Below are 26,260 nucleotides of genomic sequence, written 5' to 3'. Positions count from 1 at the left end.
TTTCACGCCAATTCTGCAATCAGCCCTCCACGATTGGTCAAAAAAATTTCCGGCCGCCCCCCACCCCCATTTTCCTGTCTCCCACGCGACGTCACAAAACTGCGAAAGCTCACGGCGTCAAAGTGACCTGAACGCGTTAAAGATTCATTAGTATACCGAACGAAACTGAAGTTTTTTTCTCAATAGACGGTGACTGCACAGTCCCGAAAGGAATAGAAGATGGCGTCCCGCCGATCGCTCAGCCACTGGCAATTCGCCACTGTCGGAGAGTAGCGATTTATTTGCCTCAAATAATAATTTTTGCATGGCAGTATAACGATGTCGAGCCTTTTCAGCAAAGTTTGTGAGATCGCTCAGCCAACTCTCCTTTGTTGAGGATCCGTTTTAGCGGGATACTTCCGTTGCATGCCGCTGCCATTTTCGTCCAGCCACCGCAAGGTAATCGAAAGCGGACCAATGGCAGACGCCGGAACCTCCTTCTTCACCCGGTCATCTATTTTCAGTGCGCTCGCTCGGCCCCATCGAAACGCTCTCCACTTGAGCGTGCTCCTCGCCTCTTGTTAGCCAATTAGATGAGAAAAAACGCTCAATGTAGGCGATGTTATTTAGTTTTGAAAGCAAAGAAATGTGACCTCCTATAAACGTGGAGAGCGTTTGATTGGTAGGTGGAAGCTTGGGTAAGTTGATCATTCAATATCTACATGTTTGCACAGCGCAAAAGAAGAGGACTGAAGGAAGAACACAACACAGGTTCTGACTTCAACTGTGTTGTTCAGGCAGCGCTGCGAATTACCGCCCGACGGTTGAGTCGGGCGTTACGTAAATTTGAGGTCAGGAGGTTGGAATAAAAACATATTGGAGTTGGTTTACGTTATAAGGCTCCGGATTCAATACACTCCGCCTGATACAAATGCGATCTTCCAAGTTTTAATAAGAAATTTGATTTGCCTGCATAGCAAAGGCTACTGTCGGAGCCTTTTCCCCCGAGCCATTTCATAAAGATCTGACAGTAAGCACTCCTGCCGAATGCCACTTTCGCGTTTACTAATCGGGGTCATAGCAGCATCCAGCTCATTCTACATCTAGCGAATAGTAAAAGCGGCTTCCAGCTACTTTGGTTCCCTGCTGGCCGCGTGTGAACTAGCTTTCCTTGTGAGCGCACACCCCGCGAAACGCTGTAAGCTTGGATATAATTTTACTGCCAGAGGGAATTTTGCTGCCTTCGATGACCGTAAACGAAATGCTGGGCGACACGAGAAAGTTCTCCATTATTTCATACCCATGCCTCGCACAGTTGAACACAACGCCGGAGACCGACAATTTCGACACTATTGCACGAAGAGCCTGAGAATTCTTTCACGGGGATCCCGCTTGGGCTTTGCCCGAACTCTTCGCAGGCTACTTGTATACCACCCGTTCCAAGCGATCGCACACATTTCCGCTTTTGGAGGAGGTTGTGTGTGACGTGAGGCAGAAAGCTTTGCTGCTATGCTTCTGCAGCAAAAGCCTCTTTCCCCGATTGGTAACCCAGAACGCATTCCTTACTGGTGCGTAGTGTGACTTTGTTCCCATTTGCGCGAGATTAAAGCTCATCATGCTTCCAAAGACTGCCTTTTTTTCACCATTCTCTTATTTCGAGTTTTCCATATTCTGTATTCTTAAAATGCTTAGTTATTTTTGACACCGCGACTTCTCCTCAGCCGTACTAACCACGGTGGTTTAGCGTCTGTGGTGTTGCGCTGCTCAGCACGAGGTCGGCCTCGGCCCACGAGGTCAGCATGTCGGCCTCGGCGGCTGCATTTCGTTACCGGTGACATGCAAAAAAAAAAAAAAAAAAAACTTCCATGTCCCGTGTATGAGAGGCACGTTAAAGATACCCTGGTGAACCCGCCGTGGTTGCTCATTGGCTATGGTGTTAGGCTGCTGAGCACAAGGTCGCGGGATCGAATCCCGGCCACGGCGGCCGCATTTTGATGGGGGCGAAATGCAAAAACACCCGTGTACTTAGATTTAGGTGCGCGTTAAAGAACCCCAGGTGGTCGAAATTTCCGGAGCCCTTCACTACGGCGTGTCTCATAATCAGAAAGTGGTTTTGGCACGTAAAACCCCGTAATTTATTTTAAAGATGCCCTGGTGGTCAAAATTAATTCGGAGTCACACACAATGTAGGCCTCATAATCAAACCATGGTTTTTGCATGTACGAGGTTTGAACCAGAAATAAGGTTCCCATCAATTTTAGAAATAGACAACATTGTTTATTCTCATAGAAATTTGCATCATCAGAAACGTTAAACTTTGCTCTATTTTTCAGGATTGCCATATTTTAGTATTGCCAGAGAAATATCAAGATGACGCACGTCGCCTCAAATGTATGTTACACTGTTATCACGGCTGTAATTAATGCAAAAAGTGATTGCGCCTGGTTGTCATCCCTGTCTCTTCTGCGTGCGTCCTGCAATCGTAACGGGGATTCTGCTGACCACTTGCATTCGCATTACAGTTTATGGAGCGAATCCAGCTACACTCTTCAGTGACACGTAGCAACTCGTAGTAGTGACTCCAGTACTTTTCATTTTGCACAATGAGGGTGCGTTTGCATTTACTGTATATTCAAAAAATATGTGTTACTGAACAGTTTACATAACACGAAGCTCAATAAACTTCGTACAAAGTCGGACGTCACATGAAGCGTCAATTGACCGTCCCGGCAAAGTGTTTCCAAGACCACTCGACAAAGCCGTATAGACGCTGTGTTTATCACCTTTTTAAGGTAGCGGAATGATAAGTAACGAACGTGGGCATGGGCGCACTAGTATTCAAATATGTCGTTAATAGAAGGCTATTGAGAAGTCCCACAAATAGTGGCCAATAAAATAAAACGGTTTTTCACAGAACAAGCAAGACGACTGTCAATTAAATAACTGCACAGTCTCATCAACTTCAATACTACACCACTCGCCGAATGCAGTGAATGTATGAAAATGCTCAATTCCATATAAGTAAGCAAAGTCTATATACAACAACAATGGACTGCAGCATGGCATGTCTCTCGGAGTTTGTCATCACGGTGGGCGAATCAGCTTTCAAGGTCCCTCTGAAACGAGCAGTCCAGGCTCGCACATGCTTGCCATATAAGTTGTGGGGCAGGCAAGTTCAAGTTTCGTCTACGGTGCAAACATTTCACTCCGGCACGTGAATTGCTCACTGAAAGAAGCGGCACTTCAGAGCGGGGTTCATCGGCGAACCTTCTCTGCATCCGAAGGCGTAAGCGAAAGCAGGACTGTTGCGCATCGCTTTGTTGCAGACGGAACCGGCGACGGCGCCAGTGACTCGATGAGAAGGATAGCACATCCCGTGGCAGATGGCGATAAGGAACGCCTGCTCCTCGCTCAGGTCATCCGTCGGTCGCACGAACCGTTCCATGGCAGGCGCGGAGACCAGGGCACTGTGCGCGACCTCGAGGGCGGGGAACTCCGGGAACAGGTCTTCGTCGGCGGATGCATTGGGGTCCTGATGGCGGAGGCACCGCGCCTTCTCGATGATGGCGTCTACCCAGAGGTCCGATGCCTACGTGCGCCCCACGGCTCCGTGAGGGTCGATCTGCGCAAAAAATGAATGCTAGATTGAAGCTCGTCCAAGCGTCAAAACATTTAACTGCCCGATATTCAGTTCTCAAAGTAATTGAATCTTCAGCATGGATTAGGACTTGAATTTTTTTCTCTGTCCTCTGTCACATCGACAAATATTGACTCCACGCCTAAGATGCTAGAATAGTATGGACTATTTCGCTTGCTTGAAAACCGTGAGCCATGTCAGAATTACACTTGTCGAAATCAATGTAGTACAAAATAAAAACGAAGAAGTGTTAGTGGCATATGGTCGCAGTAAATACACGTCTATCAATGCAAAACTTCAGCTCTGAGACGTCCGGTGCAAATAAGTTTTGGAGCACAGTTACTCCAAAAGCTTTCAGAAATCAGTCTTAAGATGCATGCCTGCCAAGCATAATAAGATTGCATTTTAATTAATTAATTTAGAATCATAGGTGTAATCTTACGAATACATTTGTGCACGCGCAATGCATGAACTGGATATGGAGTCTTCACCAGTTTGTCGGTTTGATTCAATTTGAGAAATAAATTCACAGTTTAGTTCAGAGTGCCTGAGTTCAGAAGGCTGCGAAACGATAGCTACTCTAAGGAGACACCTCGAAGTGACGACATTTTTTTTAGACGTAACTGCAGAGGGCAAATCTGAGTTGGGTGCGAGCTAAACCCTTTAGCTCACGACGTTCCCAACTGCCAGAAACAAGAGACAACAAACACATGTGTTTCGATCGAACGCGAAATTCAGAAATAGCAACCAATAAAAACCCTGAATCAAGCTTGTTTTTAATGTACGGTGAGGTGGGGTTAATCGAGATGGACATTTCCAAATTATCCTGATTTTATATTCACACTGTAATATTGCGACTGCAACTATGGGGACACTCCTGACGTGTATATTCCGTCGGCGCCACCGTGGTACTCCGTATAAACTGCAAGGGCGATAACACTGTCTCCGGGCGCCGTATGCTGTATGTGCGAGTGAAACCTTGCGAGAGTCAGTCGACGATCGCGGCTCAAACTCGCGCGCGCAAGAGGGAAGCGGGGAGGAAACGCGCCACCTTTCGTCGCGCGCAAGGCATCACGGGGAGGGCAGGGACGGGGAACGGGAGGCATAGAGTTACTATACTGACTCTAGAGGACAAGCTACCCATAAAGCCCATGCATTGAAATCGGGAACCGCAAGAGCGCCGCCATGTTGCTACGCGCCGCGGTTGCCAGCTCCTGAGACGCTTGCTAGACTTGGTGACAGTAGTCAGTTTTAATCCGGCAACCGTGGCAGCGCAGCAGCATGGCGTCTCGCTTGTAGTGTCGTGATGTGTGCGTGCAGCAGTGTGTTTCGGCTTTATAAGTTGGTTCTTTATTCTATGTTGCGGGACGGTGTGGGTGTGGTCCATGTTGGCCGTACAGGTGGCAGTTATGCAACCGAGGGATGATCCTGTTGAAGTTTCCAGTGGTATGCGGTTTTCAGCGGTCACGCCTGTTGCAGGAGTGTCACTCGACGAGGTTACGAGCTCGAAGCTGTGGTCAGATTCCTCGTTGGCATTCCGTAATTCTCTTCGCACGGGCGCGGTATGTTGCAAAAGCCGCTTTCGCGATCTATCGTCGCAACGATAGATCGCGACGATAGACGATGCCTCCGATGCATCTTTGTGCACAAGTGTGCTGGCGTGGTGTAGGAGTCATCCGAGAGAAAGAGTATCGTTTACATGAAGAAGTGGCTGTTCACATTGCCTGTCGCTTTCCCTCAAATGTTCCCTTGGCGACTGGGGTGACACACCCGCAGTAAAGGTGGCTGTTCGAAGCGTGCTGGCTGCCTAAATGAAAGAAAAAGAAAGAAATTAGATGAATGTCGATACCAGTGCTATTGCTTCTTGCCTGCATTTGCCTCCACGGCCTCTTGGCTTGCGGAGTCTGTATGAGGGAGCTGCTGTGGCTAGGCGTAGGGCATTGTCTAAGCAAAAAGAAAAGGCCATTCAAATGGGGAATTATGGAAATAAATGCAGTTGTTATGTCTGCTTCTTGCACTCTTCTTGCCTAAAAGTTTTCAAACATAGTGTCCAGTACACACCAGCACTTTGGCTGCTTCTGCTTTTTACCTGCAGGTGTTGCTGCGAGATCCTTAGTATGGCTGCGTGCAGCATTGTAACACTTGGTGGAGGCATTTGAAGTGGTAGCCAAAAATATAAAGAATCATCCTTGTCTGCATGAATGCTTTCAATTTCTAAATGCAGTGGTAACTATCACTATTAGTGCAAGGCCCCCCCACATCTATGCGGCAAGTGCCATAGCTCGAAACGAAATTTTTCCTTTAGTGTTTCACAAGGCGTCTGGTATGTCCACATTAGATGTCCTAATTATTATTTGTCCTAAACGCCGGCATGTTTGGATAGCATCATATTATCTCGCGTCCAAGAAAACGTGTGTGCCCCTCAGCTGGCGCGATCACATCTGTTTCCTCTCAAAAGGGAACAGTCTGGTAGCTTTTAAAGTTGTACTTCGCTTACCTCCTTCTTCCGCACTCGGGCTATGGCCGACACCCGACGACGAAGGAAGCCTGCGGGAACGACGCCTTGCCTTCGATTTTTTCCTGCGACTCAGGTTTCTAGTCTGGCGGGTTGACTCCACGCCCGGTCCCTCAGAGTCTGCAGCCTGAGAGATGTCCGATCCTTTGGACGCACTACGGCGCCGAAAGAGGGATTTGTTCATTTTCGTAGAGGCATCCGTCGTAGGATCCATGAATGGCTGAGAACGGGGCTTCTTCTTCGTCTTCTTCCACCAGATCACCTGGCGCGTTCCGCATCTTTCTTTCTTTACCAGTTCTTTCGTTCCGCAGTTCTTTCTTTACCGCCGACGATTCGGCACTAGGAGGAGAAAAGAATGTGCTGCACCAAGTCACGTGTGGGAATCTATGTAAACCAAATCGTTAGTAACAAAACTGATCATTCTCAGCTAAACCACCCGACCCACTTTGCTAACGCGACAGCGAATTACACGGTCTTCGAGGTGGGCACAGTTTTCGTGACACCAACTCTCTTACCGGCCCACTTTACTCGGCCAGAAACTGACCTAAAGGACGTGTCAAGCTTCGTGGTCTTGAGCGAGTGACGTCATGTGCGTCAACCGAGCGATGGGTAATTAAGGACGCTCTTATGTGTAGGCTTCAAACGGCCGCCACCTAGGCGCTGGGTCACATTCGCCGATTCCAAAGCCGCCCTACAAAGTATGTGGAACCGCGAAAGCATAGACGCATCAACAGGGATAAATTCCAGGGCGCATCAGTTCTGATATATGAATTCGCAAAGTGCGGGACAAAGGATGGTGATTCCAGTTACTTGAGCGGATCAGTGCATGAAAGACCGTTTTGCTAAATAAGTAAGCGAACGAACAGCACATTATTTGCGGCAAGTTTGATGGCGCATGTTTCCAATCTGCTATCATTCTGGAAATTCATTCCGACGATACGCCACGGAATCTCACCGGCTACAATTTGTAAATTGTAACATGTGTCCTAAGGTAATATTTTAAAACGTTAATTAGCTTATTCTTGCTAGTGATTGGAACATGTGTTTTGATTTCTCGGGCGAGTAATGTCCGCCTTTCTGAATAATCCAGCTCAAGGACTCGAATTATGTTATCTAGAACAGGCGATTTTGGAAAACTCCTTGAAACTTAAATATTATCATCCCGTATATGGGAGGAATGCAGATGAAACAAAAGGCAACATCGTAAACACGCATGTACATTTGCATCGCGTCGCCACAATGCCCTATAGACTGTGTAATGATCCATGAGCCCCCAGCTAAATCATTGCAGAAGCTACTGCGCTTACATCTGTACTAACGTGGAACAGTCCAGAAGGGAGGTAGATAGAACGGCAGAAAGGCGGCAGGCAGAGGAGGCAGGGAATGCATAGTAGAATAAACATAGTCACGACGCAGTAACAAAAATTGCGGGTTGAGTAAGAATTCTTTTATAGGAAATTCAAATCCCTGCTACAATCGCGCTTCATTATTTATGATAGGATATACTCAGTGCATTTACTACGTACTACATACTATAGCATATACGTTATACATTTTTATCTGCACTAAGTATTCGATAAGCTTAAACTTAAAGCAAAACCGAAGCGCTTGCACAAAACGCATCATAAATTAAGGGTCACGTAAGTTTAAACATAAATTACGTGTGTAAAATCTGTCCAGAGCATCGCTATAGAACATTCGTATAATCAGATTATCTGTTATTATCTTTCCCAACCATGTGACCCGCCATGGGACAAGTTCACGCTACTTAGCCTGTATAACCTTCGACGCCGTATAATGTGAGACTGGCATGCTGTATCACCGCGAAGCACTCAGGCGCTCTTTCGGGTATCTACTGGTGTATGCAGCTCTATATTCACCACCGAACTGGATGTCTTTTATCGGTCACTTCCACTAGTTTGCCTGACTTTTTAGTGCATGTTGCCGGCAACCTTTAATTTCTGTAGTGGTTTCATGTCTTTTTTAATATTTCACTTCCATGCAATAAAGTCATGGGAGTGAATTCCTTGTGGTTGTCAGCAGTTCCTTTCGCTACTCAGAAAACGAGGCACGCAGCATTTAAGAAGCCATCCTACCTACCGACGTGCAACCGGATCAGCGAGCCACGTACCTTTGCCGGCTGGTGCGCGTAGCCCTGTTGACGAACCATCACCGCGTAGTGACGTTCACGTCATCCAATACTTTCTCATTTGTGTGGCCATCATGGACCAAAGTTTCGCCAAGGTCGCATATCAGTGTGCAAGAACAAACAAAAAATAAAAATTATTTGAAGCATGTCATCAGCAACAAATAGCGCAATTTCGCAAGATTGGAGAAGCCGTGAGACAATCGGCACTCTTCAGATAATATGATCAAACAATACGCGGGGGCTGATTGTTCGTGTTACCCAACAGCCAAGACATATCGTTTAATGAATCATAGAAACGCTGGCCAGGTGTGTGCCACGAGCGGCATTGCTACCGTCTAAATGCGATGATGCATGACGTGAAGCTGCAACAACCAGCGGCATTTGTAACTTCCACTTTAGTGTGTGTAACGCATGTACAGAACTGGCCTGCAAAAACGCTTGTGTTTGGATTGCGAGCGCCGGAAGGTAAGACGCTACCGTATTCTCACTGAAGAGTATTGAGCTGGATGCGAAGGCGCCTCTTCTACGATTCCACGTAATTGCAGCCAAACATGCGTCGCGTCTGTTCCGTGTCGTGACCAATGTCTTAATAGTATAAGTCGCTGGGAGAATAAAACAAAGTACTTATTCATCTGCACGCTACAAAACATAAAATGTACCGACTCTCGTACATACAGTTTTTCAGTGCAAACTTCTCGTATGGTTCGCAGGTACTGCCGCCGCCACACGATGTGTCGGTACTCTCGAAGAGCGCCTAATTTCTCTTCAGTTTGCGAATGGAAAAGCCGATATCATTAAGGAGCCTTTGCATCGTTTGCACGTTCATTTTAGGCATATTTATGTCAGTGACCACTGGCCACATCTTGAGCGAGTTCTGCCGCGGTCAGAATTTCATTTCGCAGAAAGAACTGTTGCACTTTTCTTCGCAGAACTGCGATGTAGAAGCTGTCACGAAGTAGCAGCCATGTCCTCCCGGTTCTCGCACGGGCATTTACGGCTGGCTTGCGATTCAGGCTTCAGGATGCCGCTGTTTAAGTCGAGATTAATATGGAAGACACTGCGTTCGCTAAAACGAGTGAGCTTCGCTGACCATCCGACATGTGGCTTTCGCAGACAGCTACGCGTCGCTTTTCCTTACTTGCGCGTGAACCTTGCGCACCAGTTTCTTGGCTTGTACGGACAGCTTTTGGTTTGGAAACTCTTGGTACCGCTTCAAAGCCGATGGAATCACGAGACGCGGCGTACTTTCCTCCGCAGCCGACGTCGACGAGCTGCAACACGGGGAACGCCATCTTTGAAGGTGATTGAAATGAGCTACGGCAAGGATTCCTCGGCATTAGCTACGGACGCCGGAAAACCACAAAACTTGAAAGAGCGTGAAACGGAAGTCCTTCTACTCCGCAACATTTTTATTGATTGATTAATAAATAAATTGCATAAAAAACCAGAGTCATTGGTAAATTTTCATTTACCCTGGATAGACTACACATCTTTTCATTGGGGGACTACATCTTGGGGCGCAGTAAAACAAGTGCGCTTCGGCTCCATAGCTTTGGCCATGCTATCACAGAAAGTTGTCGCCTGGTATAATTTTCTTTTCAAAGGTAATAATTTACTTGGTTTACAGGAACCTCGCTGAGAAATTTGACGTCAATTCCAGTATATTTTTTATCAGGTTTTGCTCTTTGCCTACGGCCATTTTTGGTACCATCATTCGGTCACGCCGCCGTCTACAACGCCGGATTTTCGCGTAATGGGGCACATAATGCTTTCGCATTAAAAAAAATGAACATAACTACAAGAAAGCAAGCACTGTACTACGAAAGCAATGCGACACGTTCCTACGCGGCGTTTGCACGGGCCCAGCGCTCCCACAATATTGTGTTGCACGAAGTACACGTGGTGGCATCACTGTAAGGCGCAGTGTTAAAGGAAAGAGGACCAGCGCTCTCTCGCAGACCCTTGTGCGTCTGCTGGGCGACGGAAGTGGAAGACGTGTCGCTGCCTCGCACGTTGGCGGTTGGCGATGTCCCTCCGACAGCTGTTGGCCTCTCGAACGTTGACGTCACACCCAAGCCAAGCCGCCTTCCTCGCTCCGCTTCTCAGCCCCATCTGCCCCTGCCGACGTGGTCTCTTCACTTTACGTGCGACAACGGCCACGTATAGCTTCCGCGCTCGTTCACATGTGCACTCTCACGCACAATGTTCGCTGCCACAGGTACGGCAGTGACGTGCGGTCCATTTCTTAACGTTGACTAGGCGTACGGGCTAGCTGTTTCATCTCAACCGTGCTCATACAGAATGGCACAGTACGTATAGCAGAGGCTGCTACGATTTTCATGGATAACTAATGCATGCGTTTCATCTACATGCATGTGCATCGCTGGAAACCGGCGCAAGCTGTCCCTGTGCGTGTCGCTAAGCGGCATGCTGAGGATGCTCCCTCTGGAAGAGCCCTGTTGCGCAATTGGAATCCTCTCGAGAAAGCGAGTCGTCGGCTACATTAGCTCGCTCCAGAGGTGCGCAAAGGCATCCATCGTACTGTCCGCGGACAGGTATATGGGCCACGATTTTCGCTGGCAACAACATTCGTGTTTCCTTCCAAATGAAGACATCATCATTTACGGCCATTCTCCGGCATTTTTACAACTTTCATGCATGTGGGTTACCTAGTATTACTGCCATGTTATGATTTTATTTCCTCTGTGATACGGTCGTCTTTGTCACATTTCGGAGCTCCTAACTGTTATCTCATAACTCATCGCTACTTTTAGTAGGTAGCAGTATTTTTCCTGCTCAGCCATATCATGGCAGAACCGTTTTCGATTGCTTGACGAAAGCTGCGGAATGGTTCTTGTATTCGGATTTGAAGGCTTCGTGACAATGCTTATAAAAAAAACTACCGCATGACCACCCCGAATTTTCTCGTTCAGTTTCACTAGCACTTCTAGGTACCATTACAGCGAATGGGCTACACATTCTCACCATCTATATATTCATAATTCTGGCATTAAAAATGTTTTTAGTCTTACTACATCTTGAGATAACATTCGGTTTCACATAAAGACATTATTCTGTTTTATAATAATGGTGCATAAGAGCTGATAATAAACTTTGAAGTTAAAAGGTCCGCGTATGGCAGTTCCATAAGCAAGTCTTGAATGCCCAATTCTGTGCGACTGCAGCTGTCTTTCGCATAACGTGAGCGCAACTTGAGGAAGCATGCAAAGAATTTCTTCTAAAAATAATGCAATGTAAATGGCAACACACTGCGAAGTTTTTTGTTTTCAATTTTTTTCACTGGCTTTACTCAATACTCAAGTACACCAATAACGTAGACGTTTCTCCACCTATGCGGGTGGCATCTTAAGCACACAAATGGCAACATGCAAAAGGGACTATAGATCTAATTTATGTAAGATACTGTCGCAGACGTCCCGCACGGGCCTCGGTTCGACTTGCATGCAGATCAATTGCGACGGATAAACCGTGATACCACAAATTTATTGGACCCCGTCGGTGCTCCCCTGATCACGTGGCTACATCACCAAATTGAATACGAGTCCTTTTGTCGAGCAATGATAAACCAGTTGCGTTTTTTCACGTGTGGCATGCGTTGCTTTCGCAGTGTCCCTTAAGTGTTCCTTGAGGCGAGTGAGACGTCGCCGCCCCTTCTCGCTGATGTAGCTGGCATCACAGTCCGAGCAGGCAAGCTTGGAAATGACGCCACTTTGTTCATCCCTGGGCGTGCGGTTTCTTTGACTTCGGGAACGCGGTTACCAGTGTGTACACGGGCTTGAACACAGTTCGAGCACACAACGGCCGAAAGCCCTGCGCACAGCGTCTTACACACGGCGGACATATAGTATGCACACTAGGGAATCCGGCCTTTCGGCTGTGCTTTCGCGGTAAATGATAGCGCAATGTGATGGAACCAAACATAACCTTGAAGGCTTCACATGACGTTTCGCGAGAAACTGTTTCAAACAGATCAGATAAGGTAATTTCGCTGAATGTCAACAATAACACTTTTATCACGCCCTCAGGCATACAGCATTTGCGAAGCGCTGTAATGTAAAACAAAACAAAATAACTTACAACAAAAATGACTACGTAAAGGCTATTAGACGCTGCCTGTCTATTGCTATCTATTGCATATATTGTATGATTATGCATCCCGTTTTTACAAAGTAAAGAAAGACGCTAAGGATGCGATGGGTTACTACTGATCATCCACACGATCTCACAACAATATACTTTCTCGACTTAGTTATTTACTTGTAACAAGATTGTTTATGGCAGGGCAGACGTTTTTGGGAAAACGGCAAAAGGAAATGCAAAAGAAAAAATAAGTTGTAGGTAAATTGTTCACTCCTCGTCTGCAGGGTTTGCCGGAGAACAGGGTATCCAGGATTCACATGCCTTGCAGCGAGATGTTCACTCTCATGGCGAAGACCAAAAAGCGGTTCAAGCTGCCGGACTTCTGCATCGTTCACACGTCGCTGGAGCAGATCTTCGTGAGTGTGACACACATGGAGTCCGGCGAAACGACCACTGCAGCCGTGACAAAGTCGTCCAATGTACCTGGACCGACGCCGAGTATCTAGACGCCACCAGCAGTGAACTACGAGCATATGACAGTGTGCGTTCTTTTAGCGCTCGACGAAAACGTGAAGAATTTGCATGACGCATGCTGACAACAACATAAAAAAATTACCGGCATCTTTATTTTTGCCTTGAAAGTCTAGTAGCACCAGTGCAGTGAACGAAGCCCATTAAGCCGGATGTGAGGGTGTGAAGAACATTTCTGTGTCTGTGCCATGTCTTCGATGCAATCGAAAATGCCTTGCGTATCGTATCGTCTAGCAAAGAACCAGCAGCAGGTAGCAGCGAAAAGAGGAAACGACAGTCCGAGAAACGTGTTGCTGATAACTTAGTTAACGTCCTTAAAACTGCGCAAAGCAAGAGCAGCTGCAATAATGGACGAAGAACAATGGCTGAAAGAAGAAAGAAAAGTAGCGTTTGCCGTTCTCCCTCGAATGCGGCGTGTCTGCCTAATTTCAAAACTTTCCTTTGCTCCGTTTGTGTCGAGAAATATGAAGGCCTCCACGAATGGTTAAGATAACCCTAAGGCTTCATTATTTCTAGGCACACGAACGCGAAATAAGTTTTATCAGTAAGTAAGTGCTGAGGCAACAAAGAGAGGAGCTTAATCCTGAGAGGAAGCTCAATAAGGAAAAAAAAAGCAAGTTTCTACACCAGCTCCTTGTGACATCGTGTGCGATAACACGTTCATTGCATAGTAGTCGCAAGGGTATGTAGTTCCCAATAAGCACAGTGGGTAAAAGACAATATCTCTGTTGTAGAAGCCGCTGAATCAAGAACTAAAACATCTGTCGCGTATTGAGGAGCACCTACTATTACTTGCTCGCATACTAATTGGCGAACATGGTGCGTTGTGCCAGCTAACAAAGTTTACTTTTGGAAAAACTGAGCGACAGAGAACTCTTCCTACTCGCTATTATAACAGGTTCGCTGTTTTCAAGGGCGAGTTCCTTGGACTCCCATGTGCCTTGATCTGTCATTCTGGATAGTTCTCGTCATCTAGAGAAGAAGAAAAGGACCGGGCCTTTTTATGAGTAAACTGCATGTCATGAACTGAATTAACAAAAAAAAATAGACTCGTTTTTGCGGGCGTATTTGTGAGTGTGGGTTTCTCTTTCTTGGTGATGTTTTTGTTTACGTCGTCGTCGTTTTCATTGCGTTTGTTGTTGTTGTTGTTGTTGTTGTTGTTGTTGTTGTTATTGTTTTCAAATTCACATTTGACAGCGTTTGTCCCCCCCCCCCCCACCCTTCTGAAGTCCTAGAGATCTGGAGCTGAACTCACTAAGCGTTTCCTTTGTGAGTGTTCATTGCCATTGACCAGCCGCTTTCGCTTTTAATATGCCCAACATCAAGATTGGCAGAAATTTTCCTCTGCTAACAATTCTATAGCGTAAGAACACTACGTGAATATGGGCCATATACAATACACGAAATATATCGAAGGCTCTTTAAAAGCCTTCATTCTATCGCATGCAATTCCTTCACTCTTTTTACGAACTCTGGTAAATATCCACCATCGGGATGGAATGTCTTTCTCCTTTGCCATGTAATGCTTTTTCCCGGCCATGGCGGCGGAATTTCGATGGGGGCAAAATGCGAGAACACCCGTGTACTTAGATTGAGGTGCACGTTAAAGAACGTCAGATGGTCCCAGTTATTCCGGGGTCCCTCTATGCGGTGCCTCGTAATCAGATGATCCATCATGGTTTTGGCACGTAAAACCCCATAATCTTTTGTAATGATGGAGATGCTTTGTCACTCAAGCGGCCAATAAGTTCCTCCCTATCGTCGGTCACATATTTCGAACACGCTCCGAACGTCTCTCGCTTTTGCTTATGTCGGTCCACTTGACTACAGCGAGCCTCTGGCTCGTGAAAGAACTGCTCAATGTACAATGCAAGCCGCAGGATGAGTGGGCTGAAAACAACAGAAGCAATGTATTTCGAAAGGCCATGACGTTGGGGCAGTTGGTGAGCTTCAGAAGTAAAGATGTTGCACGCCAAGTGGACACCACACAGAAAACATGAACACAACAGAGTGCTACTGCCAACTAATTGTATTGCTGCTTGGTGGGTACCAATGCGTACTTGGAATTTTAGATTGGAAAATAGACGCACGTACGACACCAATAAAATGTAGCACCCATCTAGAATCAAGTGCCTTGAAAACAATAAAGCGAAGTAAAGCTATTCCGCGATTAACGTCAGACGCAGCTGCCATAAGAAATAAAAATTCACCGACGACTACGATGCTTGCACCGCAAAACCACGCCGTCACACTACACTCATGCATCACAAACTCCAACAAGCGCGTTCCATCAGCAAAATTTTCATTTCCTTTGAAACAATTACTTTAAGCATTATGGTAAAAAGAAAACCACTCACACCTACATAAATTACCCCGCTCCCCCCCCCCCCCCCCCCTTAAAAAATGCGGTAGAGTAACAACACAATGCTCTGGTGGTGCTCCGTGTCACACAGCGGCCAAGAAAACACCAAAGAGCGTTGGGGCGCAGCTCTCCGTTGCCCCGAACTATAAGAACAGACATGGGTAGTCCATCAGGCCCGCGATGCGGCCCAGAGGCTAGGCCTTTCGGTCCCGACGTGGGATCGGCCCGCTTCTGGTTAGGAATGTAGCTCGACCTGAAGGACCTGAATAAAGTTATTTTTTTCCATACTACGCACACACACAAAAAAGGAAAACTAAGTAAAGGGCGTAGTATTTAAGTATATTATTGCAGTAGAATGAAAGCTTGTGAAGAGTAAAGCTATAGTTTCAGGACTTGCTTCTACTAGCTGTTTTTAACAATCAAACGAAGAACTTAGTTAATAGACCGGGGTGAAATTTCGCGTTCAATCCACGAGTCAGAATGAGCAATTTCCCTACGTCTCGAGCAGTTCAGCGTTGGTTTCGTAATGACTAAATATTTCTATACTAACAAACTTTACAATGCCGAGACATGTTGCCTACAACGTACACTACACATGTGCTGAGAAAATTTTCATGCATCGTGAATTCTCTGAAATAATGAGGGCACCTAGTGCTGCCGCCACGACGCGTGATTTCTACATCAGTTGAAGCTGGAGAAAAATAATGCACGAAATATGTTGAAAGGCTAATTAAGTTGTCTTCCATGCGTGATCCTTATAGAAAAAGAAGAAAACAATGGCGTTATTCAAGTGCGCTCAATAAAACGCGCACAGTTGCTCAGCGTCATTTCGTAGCACCTAAGGAACACACCGCAGTTGAAGCATTCAGTTGGGAACACTGGAATGCCCGACGGAAATCTTCTGTCGCTGAAGTGATGTACTTGACTTCTCTCGCGCGTTTTTCTTTCCTGTATAGACCGCCGGTACAGTAGTGATGATGAACGAGCAAGTAAAAGAACAAACGGCTTCGAGACGTGGTCCACGATGAAGCTGTTTGAAACATGTCGAACCAGTGAGGACACCTGGACAATTCCATCGCTACCTCGATGCTCAGTAGTGGCCATTGCAAAACATTCAGATTGGTCAGGAGACTAATATTGCGCTGGCAGACGGCAAGGTTATCAATTATCTTCCTTGCTTCGTCACTCCATTTGTGATAACGAAACATATTGTTCCAGATCACGTCGGCAAGCTTCACTCCTATTGCGGACATGATCAACGTTGGTTCTATTGTCTTTGTGATGCTCAGTGCACCGTAGTACAAAAACGGCACTACTACCGTCCTGTCGAAATCCCAGATCACACTCGATCTTGCGGCATCCAACATTTGCTGCGTGACTCCAGGTGGTTCTTTGTACGACATAGAGCCCCATCCTGAACTGAACAGAACAATTCGGTTTTTGACGTAATCATCGGTTAAATTAGGGACAGGCTTCTTCAACGGGAAGATCTCGCTGGGCAAAAGCACCTTCAAAGACGTGAGATAAGTAGAGATATTTTGCCGATCCTTTGGTGGCATTACTGCATCGATTTTCTTCAAAATCATGTCCACGATGTTCCTGAACATGCCGCGAAAAGCAGCATCGTGGTCTAGACCTTTTTTCATTCGCTCGAGCGAGCCGACCAAGGAAACAATGTCATAATGGATAAGCACTCGTTCACAAAACAGAAACATGCCTGTTTTTGAACTGTAACGCATACTTTCCTTGATATGCTCAGCCAGGAAGGTGTCAACGGCTTTGAAAATGAGGAAAACGAGTATTGTCGACTTGCGCTTGATATTCAGAACAATCGAGAATATTTTGCGAAGCGCGCCTGGCGTCGCGTGGTAAATCTCCGCCGGTAGGTCATCGCCGGTGACGTTCCGCGCTACTGAGTTCCAGTCATGGATGGTAAGTGGAGGCGCGATTTCCGCCACAGTAGAAATGCTGGAAACGCGATGTCCTGTATTTTTGATGTCCAGTTCCTTTTCGAGTTGTTCCATCACATCTAGTGTGACATTCGTCCTGAATATCTCATTAATCTTTTCCAGGCAATCTCGACGCATATGGGCGCACCTAGTGGCGAGGGCTGGTTCCAAGTGTAGCCTGGAGTTTCCCATGACAACAGCCAAGATCTCCTTCTTTCTGGTGATGCCACTGAAGAAAAGAAATGCGGGGTAGCCACCGCGACCGTAGATGGCAAGGATGGGATGAGCCCATATGCTGTACTTGACCGTCATTCTGAGAATAAACGCGAGGATTTCCTGCTTGCTTTGTGCGTGCATAGCCATGTCGGCTCGTAGCACGCCAATGTAAGTGGCAGCAGTAGACGCACCGAGGTTGTGTGCGTTGACTGTGGCTTTGAGACAAGACTGGAATAAATTGTAAATAGCCTTGCCAGCTGGGTGCGCGGGAACCTCGTACAGTTCCCTTTTCGAGTAATACTTGAAAGTAGTGATGGGGGGATATGTGGAATCGTCGCCGTAGGAATCGCATACGTGATGGTAGAAGTGTCCGCAGGGGTTCGAAGAGAAGTTTAGCTGTTGGTACATTGCCCCTGTTTCAAGTGCGCAGCAGCTGTGCATCCGGCTTACCGAAACGCGTGGCAGTCCGCCATTTAAGCTGATGACGGCCAACACCACAAGGGCCACTGCGATGGAGGCTGTGGACGCCGCAATCAACGGAGGCGAGCAGAAGGCATTCTTCTCAGCTTGAGGCACAGCCGTGAAGGGGGTAAGTCCATCGCTGGCCAACCTCACAGGTACATTCATTTTGTCAAGCGCAATAGCAGTTCTCGATGTCGAGCACTTCTTCTTCGTTCAAATTTTGGCACGATCCCACGAGGACCGACTGGCCATGGTTCTCATTGAAAACATAATATGAACTTCTTGCTTCCTGTTAATTTATTCATCTGTATTGTCCATATTACTTATAGTAATTATAATTTTTTTTCTGGTTGCGATTCTTGAATAGTGGTCATGCCAAATTTGACGAAGATGCTACATTACGAAAATAACGCGATTCAGTGTTAATAATGAGGAAAATGGACTTCACACGACAGTCTCACAGTCGCGGTGGCGTACTCATGTACAATCTGATACACTTACTTTCGGGCTCGGACAAGGGTACTTGCCTCAAAAGATAAATTGCTAATCGCCGAGAGAGGAAGGGTCATACGTGATAGGGGCTGCTCCAAGTAGGTCTTTCCTTCGGAATTATATTTTCGGCAAGAAAGGAGGAAATTGTCGAGTGATTCTATATCCCCTCATGATGCACAAAGGTTCGATGGTGCGAACCCACGCCTACTCATGTACAGATTTACTTGCGGTATTCGACATCGTAATAGTGTAATGGAAACTTCGCACTGCCGAGAGGGACAACTCCAAACATTCTGGGAGGTCGCTAAATCTTCGTAATCCGGTGCAATAAGGAGGGGCCAATTTTTCCACATAGGACTTTTTGTCGCCTTCGGAATCTTGTTACTTTCAGCAGAGGAAGGCTGGGATACAGAAACTCGCTGGCCCAAGCGCTGCCTTGGCCAAACTGTCTGCCATCTCATTAATTGCTAGTCCACAAAGTCCAGGTACCCACAAAAACCGAATTTATTTAACGTGATACATAGAATAAAAAAGTGTAGCGATCGGTGCAGTAGTGAATTATTTGTGCTTTCTATAGACATAAGAACCGATGGGCAGTCTGCGAGCAATATTAGGCGTGACAGTCTTCTTTTTATTTTTTATACGGCCAAGCATATGGCCGTAAATTTGGCCACACAAATTGGAATGTAATCGGGAAGACGAATAGCAAAGCTCCATGATAGTGTTTGAAAGCGAATGCGTATTGCTGATTTCTCATCTTTTTGTGTACCACATTGTATGAGGGAAAATCTTCCAGATACTCAATCAAGAGTGCGACTAGAGTCTGTCTGGCTTTGAATTTCGCATTCTCTTGAAAGGCGTTATCAAACTTAAAAGTATTATACGTTTCTATTGAAGTGACGCATTGAACTGATCGTAGGTTAACGTTTATATTTCCTAAAAGACTGTGCGCAGACATCATTTGAGGGAGCTTGCACCTTGGTCACGTAGAATAAAAAAATAGAGCCGATTGTGCGACAAACACCGGATAACTTCTCCTGGGAACAAGTTTGTATGCTCTAAGAACAGTTTTTACCGTTAGGAGCTGAAATCTCGATGCGAAGTCTGGCATGAATTCTTCTAAATACAGCAAAGAGTTCGCAACATGCTTGCGAACTCCAAGACATTGATCTAGGGCCCGTCTCTTTATCATGAATAAAGGCTGTAACCTAAAATTTGGAGAGCCAGATATCAGCGCACAACCAAATTCCAGAACGGGTTTCACATAATCGCGATAAATGTAGAGTACCCCTACGCATACTAAACTTCCTGTTACGTTTTCTTATCAACCGGCCAAGAATAATATGATTTTTTCTCACAACGCTCTTCACATGAGGACGCCAAACTAGCTCATAATCGCAAATGACTCTGATAAACACATGAATCAGTTGATTCTGATAAACAAGGAATAAGGAAACCGATTGATGCGTAGGGAATACAAGAAGGCAACTTTCGTTAATGTTAAGGACCATGTGCAAATTATCCAGGCAGGCCACAAGAAGATCTAGATATGCTTGCAACTTTTGGTAAAGGATCTGAATATCTTCAGCGCAAGCAAAGAATGCAATGTCATCCGCATACACGTAAAGCTTGGCATCCTGTATTATTAGAATATCATATAGCAACATATTAAACAAAAATTGAAGGACACTTTGTATGTTCCAAAGTGCGTTCGGCGAAAGTCTCTGCCCATTCGACTGACTATGCCATGTCTTTTTTTTGTATTTTTTGTGCATGACACTCCCATAAGAATGGGCAGAAGCTTTCGCCGAACACACTTCGGAATTTACAAAGTGTCCTTCAATTTTTTTACAGAGATTGACAAAATTTGGTTGAAGTAAACGATAGACTGTTTATTAATGAATTATTTGGGTCTTTGCTTTAATGCCCCATGAATTCCTTATGCTTGTCTGGGTCGACGTCTACGACCGTGACTGTCAGTGTCTGCATGCCGGGAACCACTTCGCCGGACTCCACTCGCAGTTGCTGAAGCAGTTTGAGAAACCCGTTACAGTTCACCTCGGACGCAGAAAGCGTAAGGAAAGCAGATGGCTTGCCCAGTTGTCGAATCATAGCAAAGACATCCTGCCTCTTCTTGTGCCAGTACGTCACTGTGTTGGGTATCCCCTCCATGTACGCCATGTCGTGGTTGATTGCCTTCTCCAGAAACGAGCACGTGACGAGAGACTGCGCCCCTCCTGTCCTGCCGCCTGCATTCGCTGGACGCCATGGTCATTGGTGTTGGTTGGCCGTCCGGAGAAATCTTTCACGCGTGTCCGAGGGAGATTTGTGGGTAGGACAGTTCCTCTGCGTGCTCGTCAAAGACGATGTTTAGTGGCCGCTTCCCCCCGCCTGGTGCAATGACCAAACTGGAGCTGTCGTCGATGATCATCGTCCCTTGCCCCGTGGTCATGGCGGCTGCTACTGCCAACGGGTCGTCTCTGTGTTGCAAGTCTGAGGTAATGATTTCTACATTATCCTCAGACCCCGCCGCGGTATTTCCACAGATGTCATCGCTCTGTTGCATATCGACTTTTATCCAGTAGAAGGGTTATAGTTCAGTGCCCATCAGGCAGTTGAGCCACAGCACTAGATCCTCCTGGTTAACCATTCTTTGCACTTATGAAGTCTTGTACATCATATGTCGCTTGATGTTTACGTGCAATGCGACATCATTCGCATGCTTGTTGGGTAGCATGGCGATGGTCTTGGGGATGCCGATTGGGACGTTGACTATGGGGCCTGTGATGGACAGCTGCCCCGAAGTATGGTATAGTAGTCGCCTAATCTGCATGAAAGGAATCCTAGGTGCAATCAGCCTCTCACTGACTACATTAAGCCGAGGCATGTATGATGGCTTGGGTGGGTACACATACCCATGGTTAGTCGAGTAGTTGGGTATGTTCACTTAATTGAGTGAGTCTCTGTTTGGGAAATGTTCCGTCAGAATGCAATGACTCTGTTGTGGGGCCTTGCTAAGATCGTTGGCGATCCACAAGCGATCACACACTGAACACCCAGCTACAAACGGCTTCTGCACGAAATGCTTCTGGAAGTAGTTTGTGGCAGCCGCGTGCAGCATCCTCGGTGCTGAATGCTTTCGAGTAGTGTTGTTGGCACTAGACATACTGGGGGTGTTGCTGTAATCGGTGCTGGGACCCAGTTGCGACGACAGCCACTGCTGCCGCTTTCGTTCCGCTTCCCTGGCATTGGTGCCTGGTCACGTGGCTACTCCCTGCTGCCATCTACGCTGCGCTCTCCTGGCCTTGGTGCCCGGTGACATGTTAGCCCGCCGAATGCGCATTCGCTAATTTTTCTTCTGGCGTTTGGTATCGGGGGAATCCCCCCGATACCCCATTCTTGCGGCACTTCTCCGAACTGCTTTCCGTGGGACCATCACCGGGCCACTTGGGAGCCATCCGACTGACTCGACTACTGCAACAAGACGTCTGACGCATTGCTGCGCGCGCCACTGTATCATCACGTGGTTGCTGAAAGAGTGTAATGGGAAGACGCCACAGCTGTGGGGCTGCAACTGTTGCTAAGCACCGCTGTGCCATCACGTGATTTCTGAGAGAGAGTGAGGGGGAGAGGCCACAGCTGGCACCGTTCCAGGGCACGGACGGATGGACGGTCGGACGCCGCGAGTATGAGCCATTAAATGCTTTCGCCTTAATAGTGGGGTAATCACTGAATCCTGAGGTACAGCTCTGGTATGCGAGAACCCCTCAGGATGATGATCTCCGTCTGTGCTAGAAAAATGTCTTACGCGCAAGAAATCCTTCACCTAAGCGATGATATACGATGGAGCGTTTAAGGCAGCAAGCTTATTCAGCAGAATGCTATACTCTAACCTGTCATAAGCTTTTGCAACATGTAATGTTACGAGGACTTGAACATCTAATTTTCTTTCAGCTCACCGTTTCTTGTTTTCTAAATGGATATGCGTGGCTCAAACAAAACAACAGCTGCGAAATACAGTCTGAGCGGGCTTAATGCTTTATTTTAGAAATGTGCCGTAATACACGATTATAAGCAATTCTTTTATTTTTTTTATTAAATTAGAAGTTACAGTGATTGGCCGAATGTTGTCCGAATCAAGCCCTTTCCAGCGTTCTTTAGCAGCAAGATAATTTTCCCTATCTTCCACTCGTCAGGTAGCCATGTTTTCTCAAGGGAATAGTTCACAATATTTTGCAACTCTCCCGTAAAGTTATTTGCCAATAATTCGAGCATGCTAACAAATATACCATCATAACCCGGACCTGCTGATCTCGTACAGGCTGCGATAGACAGAAGTTCCCACGAGATGGGGGGGGGGGGGGGGGGGGGGGGGGGGGGGCTCTTCAAGATCATTGCACTGTGTCGGCATTCTGAACACATCTGAGCACTGTGCACGGAATCGCAATTCAAGGCCACGTGCTATGAAATCAAAATTAGTTTTAGCTTCTATTGGGATCACTCAGTACAACGGAGTTTAAAATATGGCTGACAGAAGGTTTTTTGTTGTGCTACATGAACCTGTTTAAGGCTTTCCTTTTTTCTTCGGGCCAGATACGTAAGTGTTTGCACTAGCGTTATAATCGTCCTTAGCTTTCGCAATTGTCCGCTTTACTGAGGCCGCATAAAATTCGTAGGTAATATAATTGGCCAAGCTGTCTGCCGCTTCCTTCATATATATGCCATTGTGGGCAGGTGTTCATATTAATCGTAAACTTCGCAACTGACTTGGAGCCAATGAGTACAAAGCTTTTAATATATGCGAGTCGCCGGGAGCTGTAAGTGAGGCGCACAGCGATAAAGAGTCTGTGATTATTACCGCGGTATTCCTGGAAGCTTGCAACTTGATTACCCGATTAGCAACTCGTTAGCAACCCGATGCAACTCGATTGACATAGGCGGAAAGTTTTCATTTCTCTGGGTGGAAGGGGGGTGTAGGCTGGGGCCCGACCAACTATCCGAACTATATATATATATATATATATTGAACGAGAAGAAAGCGAGAACCGAGGGGACCGACTTTTATTAATCATATCATAACCCGCCGTGGTTGCTCAGTGGCTATGGTGTTGGGCTGCTGAGCACGAGGTCGCGGGATCGTATCCCGGCCACGGCGGCCGCATTTCGATGGGGGCGAAATGCGAAAACACCCGTGTACTTAGATTTAGGTGCACGTTAAAGAACCCCAGGTGGTCGAAATTTCCGGAGTCCTCCACTACGGCGTGCCTCATAATCAGAAAGTGGTTTTCGCACGTAAAACCCCATAATTTAATTTAATCATATCATATAAGAAGCCAACAAACAATGACGCTAAGGGCAACATAGGTGAAATTACCGGTACTTATTAATTGAATTAAAGAAATTAGCGTTTAGTCGAAATGAAAATGAATGAAAAAACAACTGGCCGGCGGTGGGGAACGATTTCGGGGCTTTTCAGTGCGCTAGCGATCGCATATGCACGCGGAATGCGAGGACGTGGGATTGATGAGTGAGACGTGGACATTAATGAGCCAAATTCTTGGTAATTACGATGCGAATTTTAATAAATAAACTGTTAGCTTCCGTTTCTTATTCAATAATCAACTCATGACGGTGAAATTTACGAAATGAGAGTTCTGAAAAGAATTATTTATCAGTCTAAACTAATAGAGTACTTTAGTTTCCATTTAATGGGTTGCCGAAAGGCAATGAAACTAAACAAAGGAATGAAAGGATAGATGAGAGCATCAATGCATTTGTGAAGTACGCGACACAATCGCATCATGTATTTAAGATGCTGAGAGCTCAAGACATAAAAAGGTTGGATAGCCGGTGGAAACGTGCAAAAATAAAACGTGCCTTTTTCAGGGTTGTCCTACGATACCTGTCAAATTGCGAAATACCTGTCATTATGTGTACAATGCATTGTTAGGTTAAAGAACTGCAGGTGTCCAATTTATTCGATAGCGCCCCTGCTATGGCGTCTCATAGCACTGGTGTTGCTTTAGAATGTTTAACCCCGTTAACGAATCAATATTGGGTTATTAAAGCGGTCTTTTGTTCTGGCCAAGTGGTCAGCCTGGTTATGCAAACAAAGCGCTGCTGTCAGCATCGGATGCTATCTGTGTGCGGTAGCTTTCTAGCTCAGGATGAGCTGCTTTAAGCATTACCGAGGAAAACTAATCACTGCAGCTAATACCGGAAGGACAAAAAAAAAAAATGGGATAGTCACTTTAGCATACGCCGAAGAGGGCGAAGTCAAAAGCCTGCGCGCTCAAGAGACATCCATTAAATTGCTTGACACTCTCATTCGCATGCGTTGTTACTCCTTATTACTCGTTTTCTCCCACTAAAGGTCGTGGTTTTGAGTGCCTTATTTAAAACTACCTTAATGAACGGTACCCTAATCAACTTTGCCCTAATTAACACCAAAGGTCCTGGGTTCTACTCCCATCAAAGGTCGTGGTTTCGAGTGCCTTAATTAACGCTATATTTATTAACTGCACCTTTTTTGGCGTGATTAGCGGCATCGATGTGGCAGCGATGTGGAAGAAGACGACGAAAGCGCGAGCAGTGGCACGAGCGCTCCGATTTTCTGTACCTCACAACGTGACCTTGAAACAGAGATCTAAGTCTTTCGCCTTAAATGTGTTTGGCTCCCTGCTTGCTTGTTTGCAACGACAACAGCCTTAATTTCAGCAGATGTTCATGATTTGCATTCAATTGCTTCGTGAGATAAAGGTGCACCACGTTCAAAATAAAGGCAATCTAGCACTTGTGCATATTATTCCTCTCTGGGTCATGTGACATATCATTTCTAATTAAGCCTGCAACAAGGTGGATTTGTGGTGGCAGCTAGTTTTCAAACTGTAAACCAGGAAAAAGGCCCCTGTGAATCTTCTTTGGAGCGCTTTAGTGAGTTTTTCACTTAACATGACTGCTTCATCTCGCGAGCACCCAGTGGTGCATGAGGGTTGTGTTAGTTTGCTACCTTTGCTCTGTGACTGCGGGCCTTAGGCATCTTTTTCAATGAAGCGGTTGCTCTGACATATAAATGACCGGAACACTCTCGCAACTTGAACCGTTGTGTGTGTGTTTTTTTTTATAAACAACTGGCCAGATCCATACCAGTTTCATGCAGCAGGGTTTTGTGCGTTTAGTCTTTGTGTTTATATGTGTGCTATGACTTTTTCGCAGTGCTTCTGTTGCAGGCAAAGTATATCTTGCAGCATAGCTACATTGTAGCTTTAAATAATCACTTGTTTTATTGCAATAAGATTGCTTCATTTTGGAAAGGGCTGCTGCAGTACCCTTGTATGTTTCTTTCCTTCTTTTACTTATGTGCAGGTTGTGCAAGGGCAAACCATGGGCCTGTATCGTCGAAGGTGTCAAGCACTGTCATTGAGCATTGGCTCATTGGTGCTTAAGACTAGGGAGGGTGGGCGCAATCAAAGGCGCCAACTAGTCAATAATTAGGGCTGCAATATGCCGCATGGTGACGGTGAACGAACGTAACATTTTAGACCGGGACGTGCTGAACACTCGTTTGCAGAGTTCCAACTTTATGTATGTTATTATTTTGTGAACTCTTATGTTTTATTGTGCAAGAAAATGCTAGTGAGCGATAAAAAATCTCACATTATAATCTAGTCAACATGTGAACCATGTAATATTCTTTTTAATGTGTGGTCCATGTAATGCACTGCGTTTAACTTGTCTATGCTTGTGGAGTATCAGGCTATAGTGCACCAGCTTAGCCTGATACACCAGCCAATCTCTGCCTTTCCCGCATGTGAAATCTCTTTACTATGCATGGTATGCGTGCATGCATGCTTACTTGTAGCAACTA

The 26,260-nt window shown here is 46.1% G+C and overlaps 2 long non-coding RNA genes across 3 annotated transcripts; one reads left to right on the top strand and one right to left on the bottom strand.

The window, feature by feature from the left end:
- Positions 1 to 2,234: 2,234 nt before the first annotated feature.
- LOC129387408 (uncharacterized) lies at positions 2,235 to 6,405 on the bottom strand. The gene is made up of 2 exons (XR_011892605.1): positions 6,114 to 6,405; positions 2,235 to 3,601 (listed from the first exon to the last, which is right to left on the bottom strand). It is a non-coding gene; the product is annotated as an uncharacterized lncRNA (long non-coding RNA).
- Positions 6,406 to 10,641: 4,236 nt separating this feature from the next.
- Positions 10,642 to 17,554, top strand: LOC129387409 (uncharacterized). Of its 2 annotated transcripts, none has more exons than XR_011892604.1 (3): positions 10,642 to 10,940; positions 12,666 to 12,797; positions 17,347 to 17,554. It is a non-coding gene; the product is annotated as an uncharacterized lncRNA (long non-coding RNA). The 2 variants fall into 2 exon arrangements; XR_011892603.1 differs by having other exon boundaries at positions 12,666 to 12,922.
- Positions 17,555 to 26,260: the final 8,706 nt, after the last annotated feature.

This window comes from Dermacentor andersoni, chromosome 2, assembly GCF_023375885.2.
Source record: "Dermacentor andersoni chromosome 2, qqDerAnde1_hic_scaffold, whole genome shotgun sequence".
In the NCBI taxonomy this organism is placed as follows: Eukaryota; Metazoa; Arthropoda; class Arachnida; order Ixodida; family Ixodidae; genus Dermacentor; species Dermacentor andersoni.
This window is presented reverse-complemented; position numbering and strand designations above follow the sequence as displayed.